We start from the raw sequence: 13,783 nt of genomic DNA, 5'->3' as shown, positions 1-13,783 counted from the left end.
TTATTCTCAACATTTCCTTTCTTTCACATACATTTTTCTCAAGAAACTTAGACGTGATTTTACATCTGAAATTGTAGTTCTTTGCAGCAGTTTTAGTGTAAAAAACAAAGTGTAGTTTAGTATTTCAAATTAAATCAAGGTTATATTTACTATAACTGCTTGGTGCAGATGAGAAGTGGTGTATTTAGATTTCTAGATGACAGTTAAAAGTTGAGGAATTGTAGTCTGTCAGACAGAGTCAGAGAGCCGAGTCTCTACAGTGAGAGGTTTTTGTACGGCGGCTCAATGACTTTGTATCACTGTGGTACACGTTCGGTGGAGGAACCAGACTGGATGTTGGAAGTAAGTTTCTGCTGAGTATTACATATGGTTTCACCAGTTGAATTTTTAATTTGTTTGTGTGAATATTTGTATTAGATATACGTTCCCTTTGGACTGATTTAAATCACTTTAGAGACTGAGTTTTATTGATAATTTCTCCTCTGTTACCTTGAACTTGAGCTTCACTGAACTTCTCTTTCAACTTTTCTATTTAATGTGAAGAATGAGAGAAACAGCTTGAACTTTAGGGAACAATTCAAGAACAGCAATCAAACCAAAGTTATTGTATGAAGGCAATAATATTTGGTATAAAAGCTACAAAATGTCCGATCTTCTAAAAAGGTTGAACGTTAGCATTGATCTGATACTCATTGGCTTTGTAAATGTTTGTGAAGTTTTAATTGTATTTTATTTGCCAAGTGTTGCTGTATCTTGTTATTTTCTGCTGTTTATTTCAGTTAACTGTGGATTAACTTTGAACCTTTGGAGAGTTGTAACAGTAAATGTGTTTAATGTACCAGGAAAAAGATAGACAAGTGAAAATATACAAACTGTACTTTATAGTTTTCTTCAAATGGAAACAAATATTTAAAATGTGATTGTTTTATTTCCAGCATAGTTTGATATATTTGAGGTTGTTCTGTATGATGATTGTCTCTGTGCTGATGTGCATGAGAGGTTTCTTAAAGGGAAGTGAAACAATGTGTGAGTGACTGACTGGTGAAGCAGAACAACCATCTGACAGAAACTCCTTAAATGAGACACTCAACTCTCACACAGTAAAGGTGTCAAAGTGTGTGGTGTTTGATTGACAGCTGTGTGGTCCCTGTCCTCTAAGCTGATTGGTGTCTCCTAGGTGATGTCCGTCCCACCCTGACGGTGCTGCCCCCCTCCAGTGAGGAGCTGCAGCAGGGGAAGGCCACGCTCATGTGCCTGGCCAACAAGGGCTTCCCCTCAGGCTGGAGTCTGGCCTGGAAGGTGGACGGCAGCAGCAGCATCAGCTGGGAGCAGAGCAGGAGTCCCGGGCTACTGGAGAAGGACGGCCTCTACAGCTGGAGCAGCACCCTGAGGCTCCCTGCAGACCAGTGGAGGAAGGTGGGCTCTGTGACCTGTGAGGCCACCCAGGGCTGCCAGACTCCGCTCTCAGAGACACTGAGGAGAGACCAGTGTCCCCAGTCCTGAGCTGACTCACTGGGACTCTGCTGCTGGTTTTACTCTGACACTGCTCTCTGTCTGCTCTCAGCAACAACGTTTCTCACATTCTGTCATCAGACCAATTTAACATTGTAAAATCTCAAATGTTAATGTTTCGATTGCTATACTCATTCTTTTGCTGTTAACGTTTAAAGACAATAAACTATATTAAATAAAGACATGTTTGGATATTTTTCTTTAAAAAACAGATGCTTTCTCCCTCAGTTTAGAGCTTCAAGATTCTATCCGATGTAACAGTAAGATTTCAAACCACTGATTCTAGCTATACTGTTACATTTCCCTGTTACATCATGATTTGTCTCTTATCCACAAACTCTTTGAGTGTCACCTGACAGGGTCTCCCTCCTAACAGTGGTATTCTTAAGCAGGTAATAATGACATGTGAATGTTGAATGTAAGGGGATCATTTACATAAAATTGTTTAAAAATGTACTTAACAAAAAATCTAAGTGACTAAATTAAGTTTAAATAATTAGAAACAAATTGCAGAGTATCGTCATCATACAGTGATATCACATTTTATTTCAAATGTTTTAACATGATTTATTTTTCAATACTTACATGACGAGATTAAATGTTTCTCAGTCATGCAATATAATCATTATTATTTAACATCCATTATTATCTAATCACCATTGTTACATTTGTGTACAAATTGGTGTGAATTGAATTTAATGGATTTACTGCTCAACACTGCCCCTTAATGTTGTGTTAGAATAGATAACAGTAAGAGGCAACACAAATGTTTAAATTACCTGTGATACTGATGTGGTATTAAATATTTTAGATAATCTGTTGTTCCCTAATCCAAAATATAAATTGACATTTCCTATTATATAATCCATAAAACCTATCAAATTATATCTTCAGTTGTCGGCTTGATTTACTTTAAGTGACTTAATCGGAGGGGCGCTCATGGTGTAGTGGTGAAAGCGCCCACCGATAAAGGCTAAGTCCTCTTAACAGCAGACCACGGGTTAGAATCCAGCCCGGGTCGTTCTCTGCATGTTATTCCCCTCTCTGCCCCATTTCATCTCTGTCTCTCCAAACTCTCAAATAAAGTATAAAAATAAATCCATAAAATGATTTGCGGCTGATGCTTGTGTTGAAACACTTTCAACTTCAACTTGAAAAGACGCCAAAAATTCCAGGATTGATTTTTTTTCATCGGAAGTGAAAATTTGCGGGAGGCTGTGAAACATTGAAATCATGAACGTCAAACTCTGACCTTTTGCCACAAGGAAAATGATTTAGTGTTTAATCTATAAATTGTTCAACTTGGACAGAACTCGCGTTTTGTTCCTTGTCTAGTATCTGCTACTGCTACTTTAGAGTCTGTGTGTGTGTGTGTGTGTGTGTGTGTGTGTGTGTGTGTGTGTGTGTGTGTGTGTGTGTTTGTGTGTGTGTGTGTGTGTGTGTGTGTGTGTGTGTCTGTCTGTCTGTCTGTCTTCAGTGAAGTGTATCAGTCTCTGCAGAAGCTTCCAGCTGCATCATTCAGTTCAGTTTCAGTTCAGTCTGACTGAGGGAGGTTTTTGTACGACAGTTTTTCACTGTGTGAACACATACTGACTGGGAATGTGTAAACTCTGACAGTAGTAAACTGCTGCATCTTCAGCCTGGACTCCACTGATGGTCAGAGTGAAGTCAGAGTTTGATCCACTGCCTGTAAAACGACCTGGAATCCCTGATGCTCGAGTGCCACCATACTCTATGAGCAGTTTAGGAGTTTCTCCATCTCTCTGTTGGTACCAGGCTAAATGGTTTCCACCATGAACATTCTGACTGGTTTTACATGTGATGGGGACAGAGCCTCCCAGAGCAGAGCTCACTGCTCCAGGCTGAGTCACTGTGTACTGGCCTCTGGACTCTGAGGAGACAGAGACAAAAACATAAATCAGCTCCATGGTTTTGTCGGCTTCATTTCAGAGGAACGGATGTTCACAGAGGAGTTTGATTCTCTGGACTTTACCTGTGAAGCAGCAGCAGAGGAGAGTCCAGATGAGGACGCAGATCAAAGTCATTTTTCTGATGAGGAGGATTTCTGTGGCTTCTGTTGTCATGAAGGACAGCTGTCAGTCATCCAGTGTTCACCTCTCAGGACTATAAACTCTCCCAGAGCACTGGAGCATGGTGCTGCTGATGCAAAGTGGCTCTCTATGGAAATGCTCTGACTGACTCCAACAGGGACTGGGATCACTCTGAGGATGCTGTTTATCAATGGATCAATCACTTCATCACAGTGTTGATTAGAAGGCTTTCAATTGCAATTTCACATAATTTTGAATTAATGTCTCTAAGCACATTTTACTCATATCTTTCTTCTGTTGTATTGACATGAATTACTAAAGATAATTTGTATAAATTCAATTAAAAACAAAAATACATTAAATAAATAACATACATTGTGTAAATCGATTGTTCAGTTTTCATCTTTATCTTGCAACATTTTCCAAACAGGCTCATGATGTTGAGTTTGTTTGTGTCAGAGTCAGAGAGCCGTATCTCTACAGTGAGAGGTTTTTGTACGGCGGCTCAATGACTTTGTATCACTGTGGTACACGTTCGGTGGAGGAACTAGACTGGATGTTGGAAGTAAGTTCAATCTTTTAGGTATTTTATTAATTTATTCTCAACATTTCCTTTCTTTCACATACATTTTTCTCAAGAAACTTAGACATGTGATTTTACATCTGAAATTGTAGTTCTTTGCAGCAGTTTTAGTGTAAAAAACAAAGTGTAGTTTAGTATTTGAAATAAATCATGGTTATATTTACTATAACTGCTTGGTGCAGATGAGAAGTGGTTTATTTAGATTTCTAGATGAAAGTTTAAACTTGAGGAATTGTAGTTTGTCAGACAGAGTCAGAGAGCCGTGTCTCTACAGTGAGAGGTTTTTGTACGGCGGCTCAATGGCTTTGTATCACTGTGGTTGACTTTTGGTGGAGGAACCAGACTGGAGGTTGGAAGTAAGTTTCTGCTTGAGTATTACATATGGTTTCACCAGTTGAATTTTTAATTTGTTTGTGTGAATATTTGTATTAGATATACATTCACTTTGGACTGATTTAAATCACTTTAGAGACTGAGTTTTATTGATAATTTCTCCTCTGTTACCTTGAACTTGAGCTTCACTGAGATTCTCTTTCAACTTTTCCATTTAATGTGAAGAATGAGAGAAACAGCTTGAGCTTTAGGGAACAATTCAAGAACAGCAATCAAACCAAAGTTATTGTATGTCGTGTGAATGAAGGCAATAATATTTGGTATAAAAGCTACAAAATGTCCGATCTTCTAAAAAGGTTGAACGTTAGCATTGATCTGATACTCATTGGCTTTGTAAATGTTTGTGAAGTTTTAATTGTATTTTATTTGCCAAGTGTTGCTGTATCTTGTTATTTTCGGCTGTTTATTTCAGTTAACTGCGGATTAACTTTGAACCTTTGGAGAGTTGTAACAGTAAATGTGTTTAAATGTACCAGGAAAAAGATAGACCAGTGAAAATATACCAACAATACTTTATAGTGTTCTTCAAATGGAAACAAATATTTAAAATGTGATTGTTTTTTTTCCAGTGTAGTTTGATATATTTGAGTTCTGTATGATGATTGTCTCTGTGCTGATGTGCATGAGAGGTTTCTTAAAGGGAAGTGAAACAATGTGTGAGTGACTGACTGGTGAAGCAGAACAACCATCTGACAGAAACTCCTTAAATGAGACACTCAACTCTCACACAGTAAAGGTGTCAAAGTGTGTGGTGTTTGATTGACAGCTGTGTGGTCCCTGTCCTCTAAGCTGATTGGTGTCTCCTAGGTGATGTCCGTCCCACCCTGACGGTGCTGCCCCCCTCCAGTGAGGAGCTGCAGCAGGGGAAGGCCACGCTCATGTGCCTGGCCAACAAGGGCTTCCCCTCAGGCTGGAGTCTGGCCTGGAAGGTGGACGGCAGCAGCAGCATCAGCTGGGAGCAGAGCAGGAGCCCCGGGCTGCTGGAGAAGGACGGCCTCTACAGCTGGAGCAGCACCCTGAGGCTCCCTGCAGACCAGTGGAGGAAGGTGGGCTCTGTGACCTGTGAGGCCACCCAGGGCTGCCAGACTCCGCTCTCAGAGACACTGAGGAGAGACCAGTGTCCCCAGTCCTGAGCTGACTCACTGGGACTCTGCTGCTGGTTTTACTCTGATACTGCTCTCTGTCTGCTCTCAGCAACAACGTTTCTCACTTTCTGTCATCAGACCAATTTAACATTGTAAAATCTCAAATGTTAATATTACCATTGCTATACTCATTCTTTTGCTGTTTACGTTTAAGGACAATAAAATATATTAAATAAAGACATGTTTGGATATTTTTCTATAAAAACAGATGCTTTCTCCCTCAGTTTAGAGCTACAAGATTCTATCCCATGTTGCAGAAAGATTTCACACCTCTGGTTCTAGTTATACTATTACATTTCCCAGTTACATCATGATATGTCTCTTATCCACAAACTCTTTGAGTGTCACCTGACAGGGTCTCCCTCCTAACAGTGGTATTCTTAAGCAGGTAATAATGATGTGTGAATGCTGAATTTAAGGGGTCATTTACATAAAATTGTTTGAAAATGTACTTAACAAAAAACTAAGTGACTAAATTAAGTTTCAACAATTAGAAACACATTTCAGAGTATCACATTTTATTTCAGATTTTTTAACATGATTTATGTTTCAATACTTACATGACGAGATTAAATGTTTCTCAGTCATGCAATATAATCATTGTTATTTAACATCCATTATTATCTAATCACCATTGTTACATTTGTGTACAAATTGGTGTGAATTGAATTTAATGGAATTACTGCTCAACACGGCCCCTTAATGTTGTGTTAGAATAGATAACAGTAAGAGGCAACACAAATGTTTAAATTACCTGTGATACTGATGTGGTATTAAATATTTTAGATAATCTGTTGTTCCCTAATCCAAAACTTTATTTGACATTTCCTATTATATAATCCATAAAACCTATCAAATTATAGCTTCAGTTGTCGGCTTGATTTACTTTAAGTGACTTAATCGGAGGGGCGCTCATGGTGTATTGGTGAAAGCGCCCACCGATAGAGGCTAAGTCCTCTTAACAGCAGACCACGGGTTAGAATCCAGCCCGGGTCGTTCTCTGCATGTCATTCCCCTCTCTGCCCCATTTCATCTCTGTCCCTCCAAACTCTCAAATAAAGTTAAAAAAAATTCCATAAGATGATTTGCGGCTGATGCTTGTGTTGAAACACTTTCAACTTCAACTTGAAAAGACGCCAAAAATTCCAGGATTGATTTTTTTTCATCGGAAGTGGAAATTTGCAGGAGGCCGTCAAAAATAGAAATCATGAACGTCAAACTCTAACCTTTTACCACAAGGAAAATGATTTAGTGTTTAATCTATAAATTGTTCAACTTGGACAGAACTCGCGTTTTGTATCTCTATTGCTACTTTAGAGAGTGTGTCTGTCTGTCTGTCTTCAGTGAAGTGTATCAGTCTCTGCAGAAGCTTCCAGCTGCAGCTCTCAGTTCAGTTTCAGTTCAGTTTGACTGAGGGAGGTTTTTGTACGACGGTTTTTCACTGTGTGAACTCATACGGACTGTTAGCGTGAAAACTCTGACAGTAGTAAACTGCTGCATCTTCAGCCTGGACTCCACTGATGGTCAGAGTGAAGTCAGAGTTTGATCCACTGCCTGTAAAACGATCTGGAATCCCTGATACTCGAGTGCTAGCATAATATATAAGCAGTTTAGGAGTTTCTCCATCTCTCTGTTGGTACCAGGCTAAATGGTTTCCACCATGAACATTCTGACTGGTTTTACATGTGATGGGGACGGAGCCTCCCAGGGCAGAGCTCACTGCTCCAGGCTGAGTCACTGTGACCTGGCCTCTGGACTCTGAGGAGACAGAGACAAAAACATAAATCAGCTCCATGGTTTTGTCGGCTTCATTTCAGAGGGACGGATGTTCACAGAGGAGTTTGATTCTCTGGACTTTACCTGTGAAGCAGCAGCAGAGGAGAGTCCAGATGAGGACGCAGATCAAAGTCATGTTTCTGATGAGGAGGATTTCTGTGGCTTCTGTTGTCATGAAGGACAGCTGTCAGTCATCCAGTGTTCAACTCTCAGGACTATAAACTCTCCCCGAGCACTGGAGCATGGTGCTGCTGATGCAAAGTGGCTCTCTATGGAAATGCTCTGACTGACTCCAACAGGGACTGGGATCACTCTGAGGATGCTGTTTATCAATGGATCAATCACTTCATCACAGTATTGATTAGAAGTCTTTCAATTGCAATTTCACATAATTTTGAATAAATGTCTCTAAGCACATTTTATTCATATCTATCCTCTGTTGTATTGACATGAATTACTAAAGATAATTTGTATAAATTCAATTAAAAACTAAAATACATTAAATAAATAACATGCATTCTGTAAATCGGTTGCTCAGTTTTCATCTTTATCTTGCAACATTTTCCAAACAGGCTCATGATGTTGAGTTTGTTTTTGTCAGAGTCAGAGAGCCGTGTCTCTACAGTGAGAGGTTTTTGTACGGCGGCTCAATGACTTTGTATCACTGTGGTGGACGTTCGGTGGAGGAACCAGACTGGATGTTAACTGTAAGTACATTTCACTCTTCCAATAACTGATATTTCATGTGTATTCTCTTTAAATTCCATAGATGTAGATATTACTACTATATTTTGTCTGATATGTTATATTTTATATATTTGTAGACATTCTTGAAGGCTTCACAGTGTCGTTAACCAGACTAAAATCTACTGCAATGAATGATTATATCCATCGTTTATTATGGAAAATTATCCTGCATTATTCTTAATGAGGAAAATGTGTAAAGGTGTACGTTTGTATATTTTGGGTAGAAATAAGTTTCTGCTCAGGGTTTAATGTACATAATGATCAATCTTTCTACCAGACTTATGATCGTCAAGCAATTTGATGATATGTATCAGATTTGTTTTATTTTTAAAAGTAGTTCAGTAGTCAAGAATTTTCACTTGAATGTTAAAGTAATGAAGCCTGAATTTTTGGTGATGATTCCTGCTCACAAGAAGGGAAGTAACACATGTCATCATTTATGAGGTTCTGGCTTGAGACGCGGAACATTTAAGATCTATCAACCAATAAAAACCTCACAATCTTCATCTCAAATGTTGATGTTGAACTATGAAAGTCTCTGTGTTTAGTTTGGAGATTAAAAATGTTGAAGCACAGCTAAAGTGCACCCCGTTTAACGTTTTATCTTTAGTACCGAGACGTGTCTGTTGTCATGGTTCAGCAGTGATGCCTGTCTGTTGCCATGGGTACTGAGCTCAGAGAGGGAAGTGAAACTTTAAAACCAGCTTCACCCACTCAATAAGTAGAAGCCTCCTCTGATATAACATGTTGCATGGAGTTTAGTTTACTTCATATGAACTTTATTAATCTCTCTCTCTCTCTCTACAGTGGGTCAAGTCCCCCCCACCCTGACGGTGCTGCCCCCCTCCAGTGAGGAGCTGCAGCAGGGGAAGGCCACGCTCATGTGCCTGGCCAACAAGGGCTTCCCCTCAGGCTGGAGTCTGGCCTGGAAGGTGGACAGCAGCAGCAGCATCAGCTGGGAGCAGAGCAGGAGCCCCGGGCTGCTGGAGAAGGACGGCCTCTACAGCTGGAGCAGCACCCTGAGGCTCCCTGCAGACCAGTGGAGGAAGGTGGGCTCTGTGACCTGTGAGGCCACCCAGGGCTCCCAGACTCCGCTCTCAGAGACACTGAGGAGAGACCAGTGTCCCCAGTCCTGAGCTGACTCACTGGGACTCTGCTGCTGGTTTTACTCTGACACTGCTCTCTGTCTGCTCTCAGCAACAACATTTCTCTCTTTCTGTCATCAGACCAATTTAACATTGTTAAATATCAAATGTTAATGTTACCATTGCTATACTCATTCTTTTGCTGTTAACGTTTAAAGACAATAAACTATATTAAATAAAGACATGTTTGGATGTTTTTCTATAAACAACAGATGCTTTCTCCCTCAGTTTAGAGCTACAAGATTCTATCCCATGTTGCAGTAAGATATCACACCTCTGGTTCTAGTTATACTATTACATTTCCCAGTTACATCATGATTCGTCTCTTATCCACAATCTCTTTGAGTGTCACATGACAGGGTCTCCCTCTTAACAGTGGTATTCTTACGCAGGTAATAATGATGTGTGAATGCTGAATGTAAGGGGTCATTTACATAAAATAGTTTGAAAATGTACTTAACAAAAAGCTAAGTGACTAAATTAAGTTTCAACAATTAGAAACACATTTCAGAGTATCGTCATCATACAGTGATATCACATTTTATTTCAAATTTTTTAACATGATTTCTTTTTCTATACTTACATGACGAGATTAAATGTTTCTCAGTCATTGCAATATAATCATTATTATTTAACATCCATTATTATCTAATCACCATTGTTACGTTTGTGTACAAATTGGTGTGAATTGAATTTAATGGAATTACTGCTCAACACTGCCCCTTAATGTTGTGTTAGAATAGATAACAGTAAGAGGCAACAAAAATGTTTAAATTACCTGTGATACTGATGTGGAATTAAATATTTTAGATAATCTGTTGTTCCCTAATCCAAAACTTTATTTGACATTTCCTATTATATAATCCATAAAACCTATCAAATTATAGCTTCAGTTGTCGGCCTGATTTACTTTAAGTGACTTAATCGGAGGGGCGCTCATGGTGTAGTGGTGATAGAGCGCCCACCGATAGAGGCTAAGTCCTCTTAACAGCAGACCACGGGTTAGAATCCAGCCCGGGTCGTTCTCTGCATGTCATTCCCCTCTCTGCCCCATTTCATCTCTGTCTCTCCAAACTCTCAAATAAAGTTAAAAAAAAATTCCATAAGATGATTTGCGGCTGATGCTTGTGTTGAAACACTTTCAACTTCAACTTGAAAAGACGCCAAAAATTCCAGGATTGATTTTTTTCCATCGGAAGTGGAAATTTGCAGGAGGCCGTCAAAAATAGAAATCATGAACGTCAAACTCTGACCTTTTGCCACAAGGAAAATTATTTAGTGTTTAATCTATAAATTGTTCTACTTGGACAGAACTCACGTTTTATTCCTTGTCTAGTAACTCTACTGCTACTTTAGATTCTGTGTGTGTGTGTGTGTGTGTGTGTGTGTGTGTGCGTGTGTGTGTTTGTGTGCGTGTGTGCGTGTGCGTGTGTGCGTGTGTGCGTGTGTGTGTGTGTGTGTGTGTGTGTGTGTGTCTGTCTGTCTTCAGTGCAGTGAAGTGTATCAGTCTCTGCAGAAGCTTCCAGCTGCAGCAGTCTGGTCAGTTTCAGTTCAGTTTGACTGAGGGAGGTTTTTGTACGACGGTTTTTCACTGTGTGAACACACGCTGACTGTTGATAACGTGAAAACTCTGACAGTAGTAAACTGCTGCATCTTCAGCCTGGACTCCACTGATGGTCAGAGTGAAGTCAGAGTTTGATCCACTGCCTGTAAAACGACCTGGAATCCCTGATACTCGAGTGCTAGCATAATATATGAGCAGTTTAGGAGTTTCTCCATCTCTCTGTTGGTACCAGGCTAAATAGTTACTACCATGAACATCCTTACTGGTTTTACATGTGATGGGGACGGAGCCTCCCAGAGCAGAGCTCACTGCTCCAGGCTGAGTCACTGTGACCTGGCCTCTGGACTCTGAGGAGACAGAGACAAAAACATAAATCAGCTCCATGGTTTTGTCGGCTTCATTTCAGAGGGACGGATGTTCACAGAGGAGTTTGATTCTCTGGACTTTACCTGTGAAGCAGCAGCAGAGGAGAGTCCAGATGAGGACGCAGATCAAAGTCATGTTTCTGATGAGGAGGATTTCTGTGGCTTCTGTTGTCATGAAGGACAGCTGTCAGTCATCCAGTGTTCAACTGTCAGGACTATAAATTCTCCCAGAGCACTGGAGCATGGTGCTGCTGATGCAAAGTGGCTCTCTATGGAAATGCTCTGACTGACTCCAACAGGGACTGGGATCACTCTGAGGATGCTGTTTATCAATGGATCAATCACTTCATCACAGTATTTATTAGAAGTCTTTCAATTGCAATTTCATATAATTTTGAATTAATGTCTCTAAGCACATTTTACTCATATCTATCCTCTGTTGTATTGACATGAATTACTAAAGATAATTTGTATAAATTCAATTAAAAACTAAAATACTGGGTGTGCTCCAGTGGCAGGTGGATAGGGCGCGTACCATATCGACTCCGGCCTTCGTTGCTGCGGTCTCAGGTTCAAATCCAACCCATGGACCTTTACTGCAGGTCATCCCCCCTCTCTCTCTTTCTCCCCATTTCAACTCTTTACTGTCAAATAAAGCTTGAAAATGGCAAAAAAAAAAAAATCTTAAAAGGAAACTAAAATAAATTAAATAAAAAACATACATTCTGTAAATCTACTGTTCAGTTTTAATTTTTATCTTGCAACATTTTCCAAACAGGCTCATGATGTTGAGTTTGTTTGTGTCAGAGTCAGAGAGCCGTGTCTCTACAGTGAGAGGTTTTTGTACGGCGGCTCAATGACTTTGTATCGCTGTGGTACACGTTCGGTGGAGGAACCAGACTGGAGGTTAACTGTAAGTACATTTCACTCTTCCAATAACTGATATTTCATGTGTATTCTCTTTAAATTCCATAGATGTATATATTACTACTATATTTTGTCTGATATATTATTTTTTATATATTTGTAGACATTCTTGGAGGCTTCACAGTGTCGTTAGCCAGACTAAAATCTACTGCAATGAATGATTATATCCATCATCTATTATGGAAAATTATCCTGCATTATTCTTAATGAAGAAAATGTGTAAAGGTGTACGTTTGAATATTTTGGGTAAAAAATTATTTTCTGCTCAGGGTTTAATGTACATAATGATCAATCTTTCTACCAGACTTATGATCGTCAAGCAATTTGATGATATGTATCAGATTTGTTTTATTTTTAAAAGCAGTTCAGTAGTGAACAAATTTCACTTGAATGTTAAAGTAATGAATCCTGACTTTTTGGTGATGATTTCTGCTCACAAGAAGGGAAGTAACACGTGTCATTATTTATGAGGTTCTGACTTGAGACGCGGAATATTTAAGATCTATCAACCAATAAAAACCTCACAATCTTCATCTCAAATGTTGATGTTGAACTATGAAAGTCTCTATGTTTAGTTTGGAGATTGAAAATGTTTAAGCACAGCTAAAGTGCGCCCCGTTTAACGTTTTATCTTTAGTACCGAGACATGTCTGTTGTCATGGTTCAGCAGTGATGCCTGTCTGTTGCCATGGGTACTGAGCTCAGAGAGGGAAGTGAAACTTTAAAACCAGCTTCACCCACTCAATAAGTAGAAGCCTCCTCTGATATAACATGTTGCATGGGGTTTAGTTTACTTCATATGAACTTTATTAATCTCTCTCTCTCTGCAGTGGGTCAAGTCCCCCCCACCCTGACGGTGCTGCCCCCCTCCAGTGAGGAGCTGCAGCAGGGGAAGGCCACGCTCATGTGCCTGGCCAACAAGGGCTTCCCCTCAGGCTGGAGTCTGGCCTGGAAGGTGGACGGCAGCAGCAGCATCAGCTGGGAGGAGAGCAGGAGCCCTGGGCTGCTGGAGAAGGACGGCCTCTACAGCTGGAGCAGCACCCTGAGGCTCCCTGCAGACCAGTGGAGGAAGGTGGGCTCTGTGACCTGTGAGGCCACCCAGGGCTCCCAGACTCCGCTCTCAGAGACACTGAGGAGAGACCAGTGTCCCCAGTCCTGAGCTGACTCACTGGGACTCTGCTGCTGGTTTTACTCTGATACTGCTCTCTGTCTGCTCTCAGCAACAACGTTTCTCACTTTGTCGTCAGACCAATTTAAGATTGTAAAACTTCAAATGTTAATGTTTCGATTTCTATACTCATTCTTTTGCTGTTAACGTTTAAGGACAATAAACTATATTAAATAAAGACATGTTTGGATGTTTTTCTATAAAAAACAGATGCTTTCTCCCTCAGTTTAGAGCTACAAGATTCTATCCCATGTTGCAGTACGATTTCAAACCACTGGTTCTAGTTATACTATTACATTTCCCAGTTACATCATTATTTGTCTCTTATCCACAAACTCTTTGAGTGTCACCTGACAGGGTCTCCCTCCTAAGCAGGCAATAATGATGCTGAATGTAAGGGGTCATTT

At 40.1% G+C, this 13,783-nt stretch overlaps 4 gene segments (V, D, J or C); 1 reads left to right on the top strand and 3 right to left on the bottom strand.

Moving 5' to 3' along the window:
* Nucleotides 1–3,083: 3,083 nt before the first annotated feature.
* LOC307264085 (Ig kappa chain V region K16-167-like) lies at nucleotides 3,084–3,440 on the bottom strand. The segment is given in 1 exon: nucleotides 3,084–3,440.
* A 3,682-nt stretch (nucleotides 3,441–7,122) lies between these two features.
* On the bottom strand, nucleotides 7,123–7,479 carry LOC307264084 (immunoglobulin kappa variable 4-1-like). The segment is given in 1 exon: nucleotides 7,123–7,479.
* A 3,461-nt stretch (nucleotides 7,480–10,940) lies between these two features.
* LOC307264083 (Ig kappa chain V region 2717-like) lies at nucleotides 10,941–11,417 on the bottom strand. The segment is given in 2 exons: nucleotides 11,366–11,417; nucleotides 10,941–11,263 (listed from the first exon to the last, which is right to left on the bottom strand).
* Nucleotides 11,418–12,896: 1,479 nt separating this feature from the next.
* On the top strand, nucleotides 12,897–13,436 carry LOC307264082 (Ig kappa-b4 chain C region-like). The segment is given in 2 exons: nucleotides 12,897–12,900; nucleotides 13,039–13,436.
* Nucleotides 13,437–13,783: the final 347 nt, after the last annotated feature.

Source organism: Ammodytes marinus (genome assembly GCF_949987685.1).
Source record: "Ammodytes marinus genome assembly, chromosome: 17".
In the NCBI taxonomy this organism is placed as follows: domain Eukaryota; kingdom Metazoa; phylum Chordata; class Actinopteri; order Uranoscopiformes; family Ammodytidae; genus Ammodytes; species Ammodytes marinus.
Note: the sequence above shows the minus strand (reverse complement) of the source record. Positions and strands in the feature narration are given on the sequence as shown.